Raw genomic sequence first — 11263 nt, 5'->3', positions numbered from 1 at the left:
GAGCCAGACCGGGGGCTCGGCTCTAGCTTAGCTCTCCCTGTTATGTTATTGCCTCGCCTACCTCTAACGACAACTTAAAGATCTCGTGCATCCCTTAAATAAGAACAATTAGTCAACAAATCAATGGCTCAATAATTAATTAAATACAGTCATTTCTTGGGTATGTTGTGACATTGTGGAAAAATTGTTCTCTCTCGTTTAGTTTATCACTTTTAAAAACGAACTATGGTGCCTCAGAGAGGTAGATAAAACGCGGTTCTAATTGTAGTGAAAAAATCAGTATCATACTAAAATTGCACAAAAATAAACATTATTTTGGGGGACGTGATGAGAAGACACAGTTCCTGTATTGTAGTGATGTACTTGTCGTGCAGTTTGCCCGAGTCAGAGACTGCCTCTCCCAGTGTCAGAGCTCGAGATTGGCCAGGGACGGCCTTATCTTCGCCCCGGTCTGTTTGAAACGAGGGCGGTCCGTCCGCGCTGGAAGACCTCGGGTGTGGTTTACTTTAATGTGAAGAACAGGCGCTGGATCCTGTGTGTGGAATTTACTCGAGGAGCCCCTGCAGGATAGCGCAGGAGGGGGCAGGGACTCTATACTGACCGGTGAGTGCCCAGCACTGCGGTTACGTCTTCATTTCGGACAGAAGGCAATGTGAAATCGCAAAGTCTCATAGAGCCTAGAAGCAGTACTAGCAACTTCAGCTGCTACATCATCAGGTGAGGCATGCAGTCTGTAGGGGAATGTATACAAGGGACTCGTTGCTCTGCTGTTCGCTTTCTTTCCACAACACCGCCTGTCGGTCGCTCTTGGCAGCATTAACAATGTGGTGGTGGTTGTGAAGGCAATTCATCCTCATTGACCGTCCATGCCCATCAGTGGCCGCTTGCTCTCGTCTGGGGAAAGTAATTGTGTTTACAAAGCGCCTACTACCCCTGACGAGGCGTTGATGGTGCTATTTACTCGGGGAGTAGTTAGCACATTCCAGCTTTTTTTCTTTTCATTCTGTGACTCGCAGTCCTGGATGTTTAATAGGTTTATTAGGACTACAAATCCCAGAATGCAGTGGAAACATGGGTTGGGCAAGCTTCTTACATATGGAACTGGCAGACTTGAAAGCTATGCTTCATCGTGCACTCCTATTGAAATTACTTTGACTAAATTATTATTTTAGAGGGTGAACAGGGAGGTGGCCATATTTTAATTAAAGTGAGAATCTGTTGGGGGTCGCCAAGTCTCTTGTACTGGGCGTATGGTCATCTGGCGTGTTAGTGCAATTGGTTTAAATAAAGCACCCACAAATACTACAAATCCCAGAATGACACAATTTGTTAAATACAACCGCAGGACTGGGAACATCGTGTCTAAGGGCATGAGGGGGCTGGCGCTCCTGCTGGCATTTAGTGCCTTTTAACGCAGGGTGTAAGTGTTGACTGTTTGCATCCGGACTGCTTGCACCTGGTGCTCCCCCCTGTCGATGCTGCAGTCACGTTTAACTAGGGCGCCTTCTTTATGTCCTTCGTTTGGTGCCCTGCTTGTCTAGCTCCCTCCTGCCAGCCCACCTGTTTCACCCTCTGCTCCTTGTTTCCTCCAGTGTCAGTGCGCCTGTATGTCTGACTCTTGGCAGTCAGACTCCCAAGGGAGCTGATCTGTTGCTCTAGTGTCCCTTGTTATTTCACCTGTATGTCAGATGCTTGCAGTCAGACAACCACGAGAGCAGATCTGTTGCTCTAGTGCCCCTTCTTTCATCCAGTGTCATTGCACCTGTTGGTGAGACACTTGCAGTCGGACAACCAGGAAAGCTGATATGTTGCTCTGGTGCCCCTTGTTACCTGCGGTGTCACTGTACCTGTATATCAGACACTTGCAGTCAAACACCCAGGAGGATCTGTTGCTCTAGTGCCCCTTGTTGTCTCCGGTGTCAATACCCCTGTATATCAGACACCTCGGAGAGCTGATCTGTCTCTCCAGTGTCCCTTGTTTCATCCAGAGTCCTTTCCCCTGTATGCCAGACACTTGCAGTCAGACACCCACGAGAGCGGATCTGTTCCTCTAGTGCCCCTTGTTACCTATGGTGTCATTGCACCTGTATGTCTGGCACTTGCGGTCAGACACCCAGGAGAGCTGATCTGTTGCCCCTTGTTTCATCCCGTATCATTGCACCTGTAGGTGAGACACTTGCAGTCAGACAACCAGGAACGCTGATCTGTTGCTCTAGTGGCCCTTGTTACCTACGCTGTCATTGCACCTGTATGTCAGACACTTGCAAACACCCAGGAGGATCTATTGCTCTAGTGCCCCTTGTTGTCTCCGGTGTCATTACACCTGTATATCAGACACCTAGGAGAGCTGATCTGCTTCTCTAGTGCCCCTTGTTTCATCCAGAGTCCTTTCCCCTGTATGCCAGACACTTGCGGTCAGACACCCACGAGAGCTGATCTGTTGCTCTAGTGCACTTTCTTACCTCTGGAGTCCTTGCACCTGTGGGTTGAGCCACTTGCAGTCAAACACCGATGAGAGCTGATCTATTGATCTAATGACCTTATTTCATCCAGTGTCATTGCATGTGTGTGCAGATGCCTATATAGAGACCCCATGAGAACTGATTTGTCGATTCCCTCCGGTTTGCACATCTTTTGCATCTAGCATGCCACTGCTTCCCCCTTATGGCTCTACTGCATAATTGTCATTTTCATTCAGAGACCCTTCTAAGTGCCTATTCCATGTACTCAATGTCCCTTTAGTGTGCCCATTACATGCATCCTGTGCTTCCCATTTGTATCCAATGTCCATTCGATGTGCACCAGCATCCAGAAGGCATGCCCTTCTTGTTCACCAGGTACCTTCTACCTTTCAACCACTTTCATTCAGTATCCTTGAACTTGGTGCGCTTTCGGAGTACCCCTGCTGCACCTCCCCTGCTCATCACTTGCATCCATATCCCCAAGTGTCCATTACTTGCATCCAATATGTTTTCTAGGCCCATTGTATGAAGTGCTGCGGCAAGATCACATCCTTACATCCAGTGTCAGTCATGCATAAATCCTCTTTGAACCCAGTGGCTTTGTTAGTTCCATGCCTTGCAGCGAGTGCCCTTCCCTTGCACAAACTATCCCCTTTGTGTCATTTAGTTGCATCCAGGGCCTGAAGAAATATGACCCAGTGGCCACTTTGCAGGCTTACACCATCTTCAAAACCAGGTGCATCATTTACAAAGCCATTAGGACCTGATAGAACACTGCAGTAGGACTTTTGCACCAATGCACACAGGATCTGGAATACATTTCCCATATCCTTCAGGACCACCCCAACTGCTCCAATTTAGGAAAGCACCTCTTTAAAGAACACTACATCGTAAGGCATTGACCACCCACAGCCCATCTACTCATCCTATCATTTGTTGAATTTATGCTTGTCATTGACCCTGTACAACACTCTGCTGACTTTTTGCTAGGTTCATACTTTAGAAAAAGCATACACATACATCCTTACATCCAGTGTCTGTCTTGCACTGGGATGCATTGCTCCACTCTGTTACCTTTTTTTGCATCAAGTGCTGTAAAATGTACAAATCCTTTACATTCAGTGTCCTTCATATGTGCCTCTCCCTTGAACCTGGGGACCTTTATGATTTCCCATCACTGTCCATCCATGGCCCTGCCAAGTGCTTCTCATGTGCATCGTGTCCCGTGTGCCCCTTTAATCCAGAGCCCCAGAATGCCCTTTGCTTACATCAGTGGTTCCCAACCATTTGACTTCTGTGTACCCCACCATTTTCATTATTGGAACCCAGGGACCCCAGTGAATCATTAATGGAATCTGGTGACCCCCCCCCCCCTCACTGAGACATTACTGAATGCTGGGAACATAATCTGTTAATATTATTTAATTTTCTAAGCAGTTGCGGACCCCCTGAGGAGGCTTCGTGGACCCCAATGGGTCCCCGGACCACAGGTTGGGAACCACTGGCTTACATGATTGAACTTGCTAAGTGCTTACACAAGTTCTGATGATGTCAATGCACCTTGTACTATAGGATGATTCATGGGCCAAGTCTGAAGCCCACCTTGCTAGACCACCTTGAAGGGCAGAATTGGTGGTTGGGAGGTCCTTTATAGAGGGACTCATAAAACAACAAGAGGAAAAAAACACTCCTCTACATGGCCGAATAATGTGTGTGTGTTTCGTTCTTTAGTGGTGGTGAGGTGCAGGTTGTGTTCTCTGATGCTCCCTTGGTGGGCACTTGTCCTCTCTACTGTGCAGGTCGCATACGCTGGGGCTCGCTGAGTGAGCACTTGTTCTCTCTGTCGTTTAGGTCGCATACTCTGTAGCTCCCCAGATGTGTACTTGCCCTCTGTGCTGTGCAGATCGCAAGTCTGCAGTTTTTTGGAGTGTGCTCTACTGTGCAAGTCACATACACTGCTGCTGTCTGGGTGTGCATTTGTTCTCCCTGCAGTGCAGATCACAAAATGGTGCATGCTTGCCAATGCCAGACCTATTGGCTTTGCCAATACTTGTTTTTATTATAACCTCATCCAATTTGTGTCTTACTCTGGTTTGTTACCTGTTTTGTGTTTGTGCTATTCTTGGTCTACTATGCCCTTCCACCATACAAACTTATAAACTGTTCATGTCAATTTATTTGTATTTATAGTGGCATGGCTTGTACTTTTACCTTTATAAAATGGTGCTGCATTATGTATTTGTGTTTCCTCTTCTGAAGAGCAGCTTAACGCTCGATTGAATCACTAGTTAAATACACCGACTTGTCAACTTTGCTGGATGTCTAATGTAGTGACTGTCTGTTCCTCTCAGACTTTCAGGGAGTCGGTGTCTCATCTGAGGCAGTTGAAGAACCCAGTGAGCTCTGCAAATCAGATTGGATACTATACCGTATCTTGCAGGGTGTTTTAAATGTGCATGATCCAATTGTTTTGAAGGGTCCTGCTTAGAATATTCCAGTAGCCATCTGTGCAGAGCGAAATCTAAACTGAGACGCGTTCATCTGCAGTAATAGCATAGTATGGTTTTTATATTAGACTCCATGCTTTCATATCCTGTCCGTCAATGCCTCGATATAAAAACAGTTTGCATTATCAGTTTTTAAGTTTCAAAGTCCGCTTCTGAAACATTGTGTGCTCTCTCAAGACTCTCCCAGGCTGTATGTATTCCCGCTGAATATCACATAGAACACACTGGCGGGCCAGGTTGGAGATCTGTAATTGTGGTTGCATTTATATAACGCTTACTACCCCTGACGAGGCGTTGAAGCCCTTCCCGCCGGGCAGTACGCTCTCTGGAACCCAAGGTTAATGGTGAATCCAGTGTCGGTAATAGGGATTACTCTTGTGCGCTCAAACAAACTATTCGATGCATTCAAGATTACATTTATAGGAATGGCGCATGGTCGTTTTTTGTGGAGGGAAGAATGTCCGGTTCGTTTAAGGATTGAGAGAGTTTCTGGGAGCAAGGTATTGGATTTTGGAAGTCTTACCAAAAGCGATGGGATTTGGTTGTTTTTTTACTTGCATCATATTTTGGTCTATTTTGGGGGTGAAGGGATAATGTTAGTTCATACATATGGTTTGTGGGTTTAATAGATAGGCCACAGGAGATTAGGTATTTTTAGGCTACAAGAGCACAACTTTCAAGGAAGGAGAGTTTGTGATGTTTGAAATGGGTTGTGGGCACAAATACATTAATAAAGATTAAGGCAGGCGTGCATGTGACTCAGAGAAGATAGCGTTCAGAGAGAGGAGTCATACAAAAGATGGAATGGGAGGAGAGGGCTATTTGAAAGAAAAAAGGAAGGGTGACAATCAGCAGTTTTGAGTTATGGTCAGTTCTCATGCTAGATTTTAAAAATATGGAGGATACATTGTTGAGACAACGTGCAGTTTGAGAATGTACGACTGTAGAAAGAAGCAGCATTATTTGCAGGTGAAGTTAGTGCTATACTAGACACTTGATAGACACCTGGCTCTTGTGTGCATTTGTACTGCAGCACACCATCCTATGAAAGACAAAACCTAACTTGATGTTGTCTTTATTCATAAAAAGCTTAGTGGGGAAATAAATCAGAAAGTAGTGTTTGACTACACGCAGTTCTGTCCCAAGGTTACAGTCTGCCTACAACTAGGATGCTATTAGACCACTTTTTCAGCTAGGAGAGGGAATTGGGTCTTGGGTTGGAAGCGTGAAGTAATGGCTGGGCACAAATAAAGGGAAATCTTGAGCGCTTTAGGCTGCGCGCAAAGGAAGCAAGGAAAATAGATGGGTAACTAATGCAAACATTGAAAATTAGACTTTGCACATGCTGGAACAATAGTCTTCTGATCTTCATCCTCAAGGTTGGCTGACAGTATTAATTACAAGACAAAGTGGGACTCCTTTTGAATTCCTATAGTCTGGCACTGCACAAGATGGAGGGCAAGGAGTGTTTTCCATTTAGTGGAAGTGTATTGCCTGCATTTCAGTAGCTGGAGGGTGGAAATCCAGAAACTGGGGTGAAAGGAATAGTCATAGGCCTTCCTTTAGAAATTCAATGAGGGCCTTGTTAGGAAGAGGCTACTGATTTGACTTCCTGGAGCACTGCCCTTTGGTAGATCAGAGGGTGATGGGTGGAGTTGCATATTCTGTTGTGGAAGGTGAATGGGACACTTTGGCCGAGGCCAAGCCTTTTTCTTCCTTGATCACACAGTTGTGCTGATGCAAAATGTTCAACTCTTGGAATTTCTAAGTTGTGAATCAGATTTTATTTTTTTCTAAAAAATATTTCTTGATAGATATTAGTTTTTTTTTTGTTTTTTTTATCATTCTGTTCACTGCATTAGAGTAGATGTTGTTGTACTGAAAAATAGAAACACAACTATACCTCCACATACTCCCTTTCAGAAAAGTTGCAAAACTACTGAAGGAGTATACCATAGAACAATTATTCACAGCCACACTAATCATTTGTTTTATCAGTCATATAAGTGTTTTTCAAAATTCCACACCGCCATGACCTTTTAGCTCTGGGGCTTTTTGTTTCTAATTTAGAAATTGGAGTTGAGCTACTGTCTTGTTGTGAATGTCCCAGACCACTTGTAATTATTTGCTCATCCACCAAGTTTGTGGCACGAGTCATCCATCAAGCTTATTTCAACACTATAGCAACTCCTCTTTTATTTCTTCCCTGAGTTCTGCGCCCTCATCTGGTTATAGCCACCTCTTTTATCACCGTAGAGGATATGAAGCACACTGAAGAGAAAAATGTGGACTTCTGGGTGAGACCACGCACATTCCAGGAAGATATTTCCATCGCTCTGAGGAATACATTCCTGGCACCAGTGCATTCTCTTCAGCCGTTCCCGTGCACCCTTAATTGCAACAGCCAATGTTACCAACCGAAAGACAAACCTTCGGGTGGGTGTTAAAAGTGACTTAGATCACCAGATGTCAGCGCACACACACTCTCACACTCTCACACACTCTCTCTGGTTTTTCTTTTGTCCCCTTCCCCCCCACCTCTCTTCGTGCTCCTTGGCAGCCACAGCACTCGCAGTGCAGAACACCGCAAACGACATCAGCAGTATTGACGCGCTGGTCACACTGTTGCCTAATCATTAATTTCTTTTGGCTCTCCCTTTCACGCTCCATAGTTTTCACAAAAACACTTGTAATTGATAAATGCTTTATCTTAATAAAAATTAAAAAAACAAAACACACAAATCCTCAAAGCAGCTCTCCCGACATAGAGAGAGAGCTATTACTATTATATTCACTGCACTCGGGAAACTCACCCTATAATGCTTTGCAGGCCAGAAAACATTTTCACTCATAACTCAGCCTGTAGTGGTCATAGGACAATTGGACCACCACCAAAACGTTCACTACAATAGGTTCGTGGGGACCCCAAATAATGACCCCCTCCCACCATGAAGTGTATTTTGAAGCATGTGTGTGTGTTTTTTTTTTTTTTGTTTTTTACAGCTGGAAGTAGTTTGATTTTTAAAGGCCTTGTTTGTAATTTCATTGCAGTAGGCCTGCTAGCTATGGGAAAGACAGAGGAAGAGAAAAACGAAAAAGCATCACAAAGGGAGAAAGCAGAAAGCTGCAAGAGTGAGCTGAAGAGGCAGGGAGTGGCTTTAAATGGATTGAAGAGGCCTGAGATGGTTTCAGGATTACACTGCCTCAGTATTCTGTATTCACTCATGTAATTGCAGCCGTGTATTTAAGAGAAAGGCTTTGGGCACCAGCACGTTTTTATTTACAAATTAAGCACTGCAGTTAACGCTTCCCACGACAAACCCACACATAAGTAATCACACAGACCAACAACTGGCTTGCAGGGACCGCTCCCTTGTCCATAATTTTCCGTACTGGCATTGCGAGATTTGCATGTGCATTTGCTACCTGCAGAGGGGCATTTTAAATGTTTGTCTTGTTGTATAGACCCCAGGTGAGCAGCACAGAAAGAGAAATAGATTTTGGTTACATCACAAGGTATATTGAGACCTCTTGATGGCCTACAGATCACAACCCACCACTCCCATCTCCCTGCAGTGATTGATTAATCTTCACCAGTCACGCACGGTGTGTTCTTGGACACATCCTTCCGCTAGCAGCACAGAAGGGCAGGATGCCACCACTAGCCTGCTGCTTACGTCATGTGAGTAAACTGTGGTCGTCATTCCACGCGAGGGGTAGGAGGAGGGGAATGTTTTTTTTTTTTTTCTGTTTGAAGGAACCTGTATATAGGGTGACCAGATTTTGAGTACCAAAAACTGGGACAGGTCAGGCATAAAAGAAGCACTAAAGACATTACTCACTTTTATATCTGGCCTGTCCCGTTTTTTTGCATAGCTTTGTGAATGTGTGCCAATATATGTGCGCGTGTATACACAAACACACACACACGGATAAAATTAGCTATGGCTTAACCTCCCACCCTGCACCCACAACCCGCTCCCACCTCTCTCTGCTCCCCACTCTTTCTCTCTTTTCGGAGCAGACAGGGGACTCTGTTGCCTGACAGCAACAGATAAAATACTTTACTTATTTCATACTTTGTAGGCATCTTTAACTTATGCTTCCCTAGATGATCTGACCTTCGTCCCAAAAACCGGGACATTTATTTAATAATATGACCTTGGTCCCAAAAACCGGGACATTTATTTAAAATTAGGAGAAGCGTCGGGACACCAGGACAGTCCTCTAAGAACCGGGGAAGTCCGGGACGTCTGGTCACCCTACTATATATCTCCACATTCCATACATAGCCGACCCTCTTAAGAATGCCAACAAAATAACACCAGCCTGACAGGCGCAGGGTAAATAATGTCGTGCATCGCTTCGTATTTACACAGATGTGACCACATTCGGGCCCTAATCCCGCCTCCCCTGCGGTGGAGGACAGTGGTCACGGGGCTTCTTTGCATCTCTAGGCTGCACCCCATGATGGTGTCTCATGGCCTGCCTGTGAGACCTGTAGTGCGAAACAAAGCCCAAGACATCTACTTGTGACGTATACTCACAGCCAGCATTAATTTACTCAAACCAACAGCAATACCCACTGGCACATGGGAGTTGTGTGGAAAGCCAACTGTACTTGGACGTAGACGATAAAGCCCATTTTCGATTGTCCTATGATGTAACCTTACTGCGGCAGTGTTAAGTGACTTCCAGAACTTTACCATGGTGCACAAGTTTAAAAAAAACAAAAAAACGAAACTGTTCTTAAAGAGCAACAGCAAGCCTAGGTTGAACATGTTTCAAAGAACTTTATTCTGTCTTTTGTCCGCGTGAAGGTAATACTGTTACACATTATTACTTTATGTGGTCACGGGTTCTACTGTCTCCTTCGGAACTAGCAGATCCAACTCTGTTTGGGGCTGAAAACAGCGAATATGACGCTACAAGTAGCATTGAATGATGGAGAAGGAGGGGTTTCGGCAGTAAGCAAGTGGGATCCTATGTCTGTTGCAAGAGGGAGATTTCACCGCCTTAGGCTATACATTTCTGTTCGATGTTCTCACCCTGCCTAGTTTCATTTGATAGAGAACCTGGTGTATCTGTGGCAGGTGAGACTCCTAACGTAATATATAACAGGCTGTGTTGCACCACAACTTAACAATTAGCTGGAATGGGGGTAAAAGTGTTTTTGAATTGTTTTTGCCTTTAGAATTTTTACTTGCCTGATGCCCACGAGCCTTCTCTTTGTAAATTTAGTTCTGCCTTGATGGCGTATCTCCTAAATTGACTATTCAGCCCTGCTGCAGGCAATAAATTTCCAGCCTAGTACTGGGAAGGCTTTGCATTATTTCTGCCCCGAGCCATCATTTGTTTCTTGATTATCCTCCGCTTACTTACCCTGTCTGCCCTAATGCTTCTATGTAATAGTGTTAGGCACTATATTGCTCTTCAGGACTCTTAAGGCCCTTTTTCTCTATAGCAGTATTCTCCTAAGTGCATGGCTTGAGGTGATCCACAAACTAACCAGTTTCCTTCAGTCACTGGGGTTCAGGATTGAACTGAACCTACAGCTTAACGTGGAGTACCTCCCTGGACATCACCCTCATCTGAGGAAGCTAACATTATAACCAGTTTGACGCCTATTGCAATTCACGTCAAGCAATGTTTACTGACTTGGTTGGGCCCATACTTGAAATGGAATAGTGTTAAAGGCAGTACCAAACTCTGATCTCATGGAGTCCAGGGCACTAACTTTTTATGTTTCTTGGAACATGAAATGCAAAAGTGGAAGAAAATACCTCTTTTCACAATCTTCCACAACCACGAAAAAAACACAATTTGATGGCTAATGTGGTGGGGTGTGAAGCTTCGACATGGAACAAATAATGTATAATTCCACCCAAATTGAATACATTTGGAAAAAAGGGCAATTAGATCTAAGAGCAGATTTTTAATATTCATGTTTTTATTTTGCTGCAAATGTTGTCTTTTGGCAATGTGTTTCCCATAATCTTAACAATTTACCTAGACTTGCAGTGAGGAAAAGTATGTTTTGTGCCGTGGCACTCGGTCATGTAACCCACTGGATTTAAAACTCCACAGTCATCTCTTAGGCTGCCATTCATTCAAAAAAATGGACAGGATCGCACCGATTTGCTTATATCTTCCATCCATCTCCTTGTTTTCCATGGACACTGTTGCCTCCTTAAGGAGTGTGGACACTACCTTCCATGCGTATCATGCAGAAGACATGCATGTCGTCTTTCAAGCTCCAGAGTAATAATTTCAGGTACTTTTGTCCCACCATTA

General features: G+C 44.6%; 1 protein-coding gene across 1 annotated transcript in view; it reads left to right on the top strand.

The window, feature by feature from the left end:
* Window positions 1-491: 491 nt before the first annotated feature.
* PLEKHG3 (pleckstrin homology and RhoGEF domain containing G3) overlaps window positions 492-11263 on the top strand; it is a 495850-nt gene continuing 485078 nt past the window's right edge. Inside the window, exon 1 of the mRNA XM_069207658.1 lies at window positions 492-603. The gene's annotated coding sequence lies outside the window, so the exon portion shown is untranslated. The remainder of the gene's footprint in view (window positions 604-11263) is intronic.

This window comes from Pleurodeles waltl, chromosome 9 (assembly GCF_031143425.1).
Source record: "Pleurodeles waltl isolate 20211129_DDA chromosome 9, aPleWal1.hap1.20221129, whole genome shotgun sequence".
NCBI classification, from domain to species: Eukaryota; Metazoa; Chordata; class Amphibia; order Caudata; family Salamandridae; genus Pleurodeles; species Pleurodeles waltl.
The sequence above is the reverse complement of the archived record's forward strand: the minus strand, read 5'-3'. Positions and strand labels throughout refer to the sequence as shown.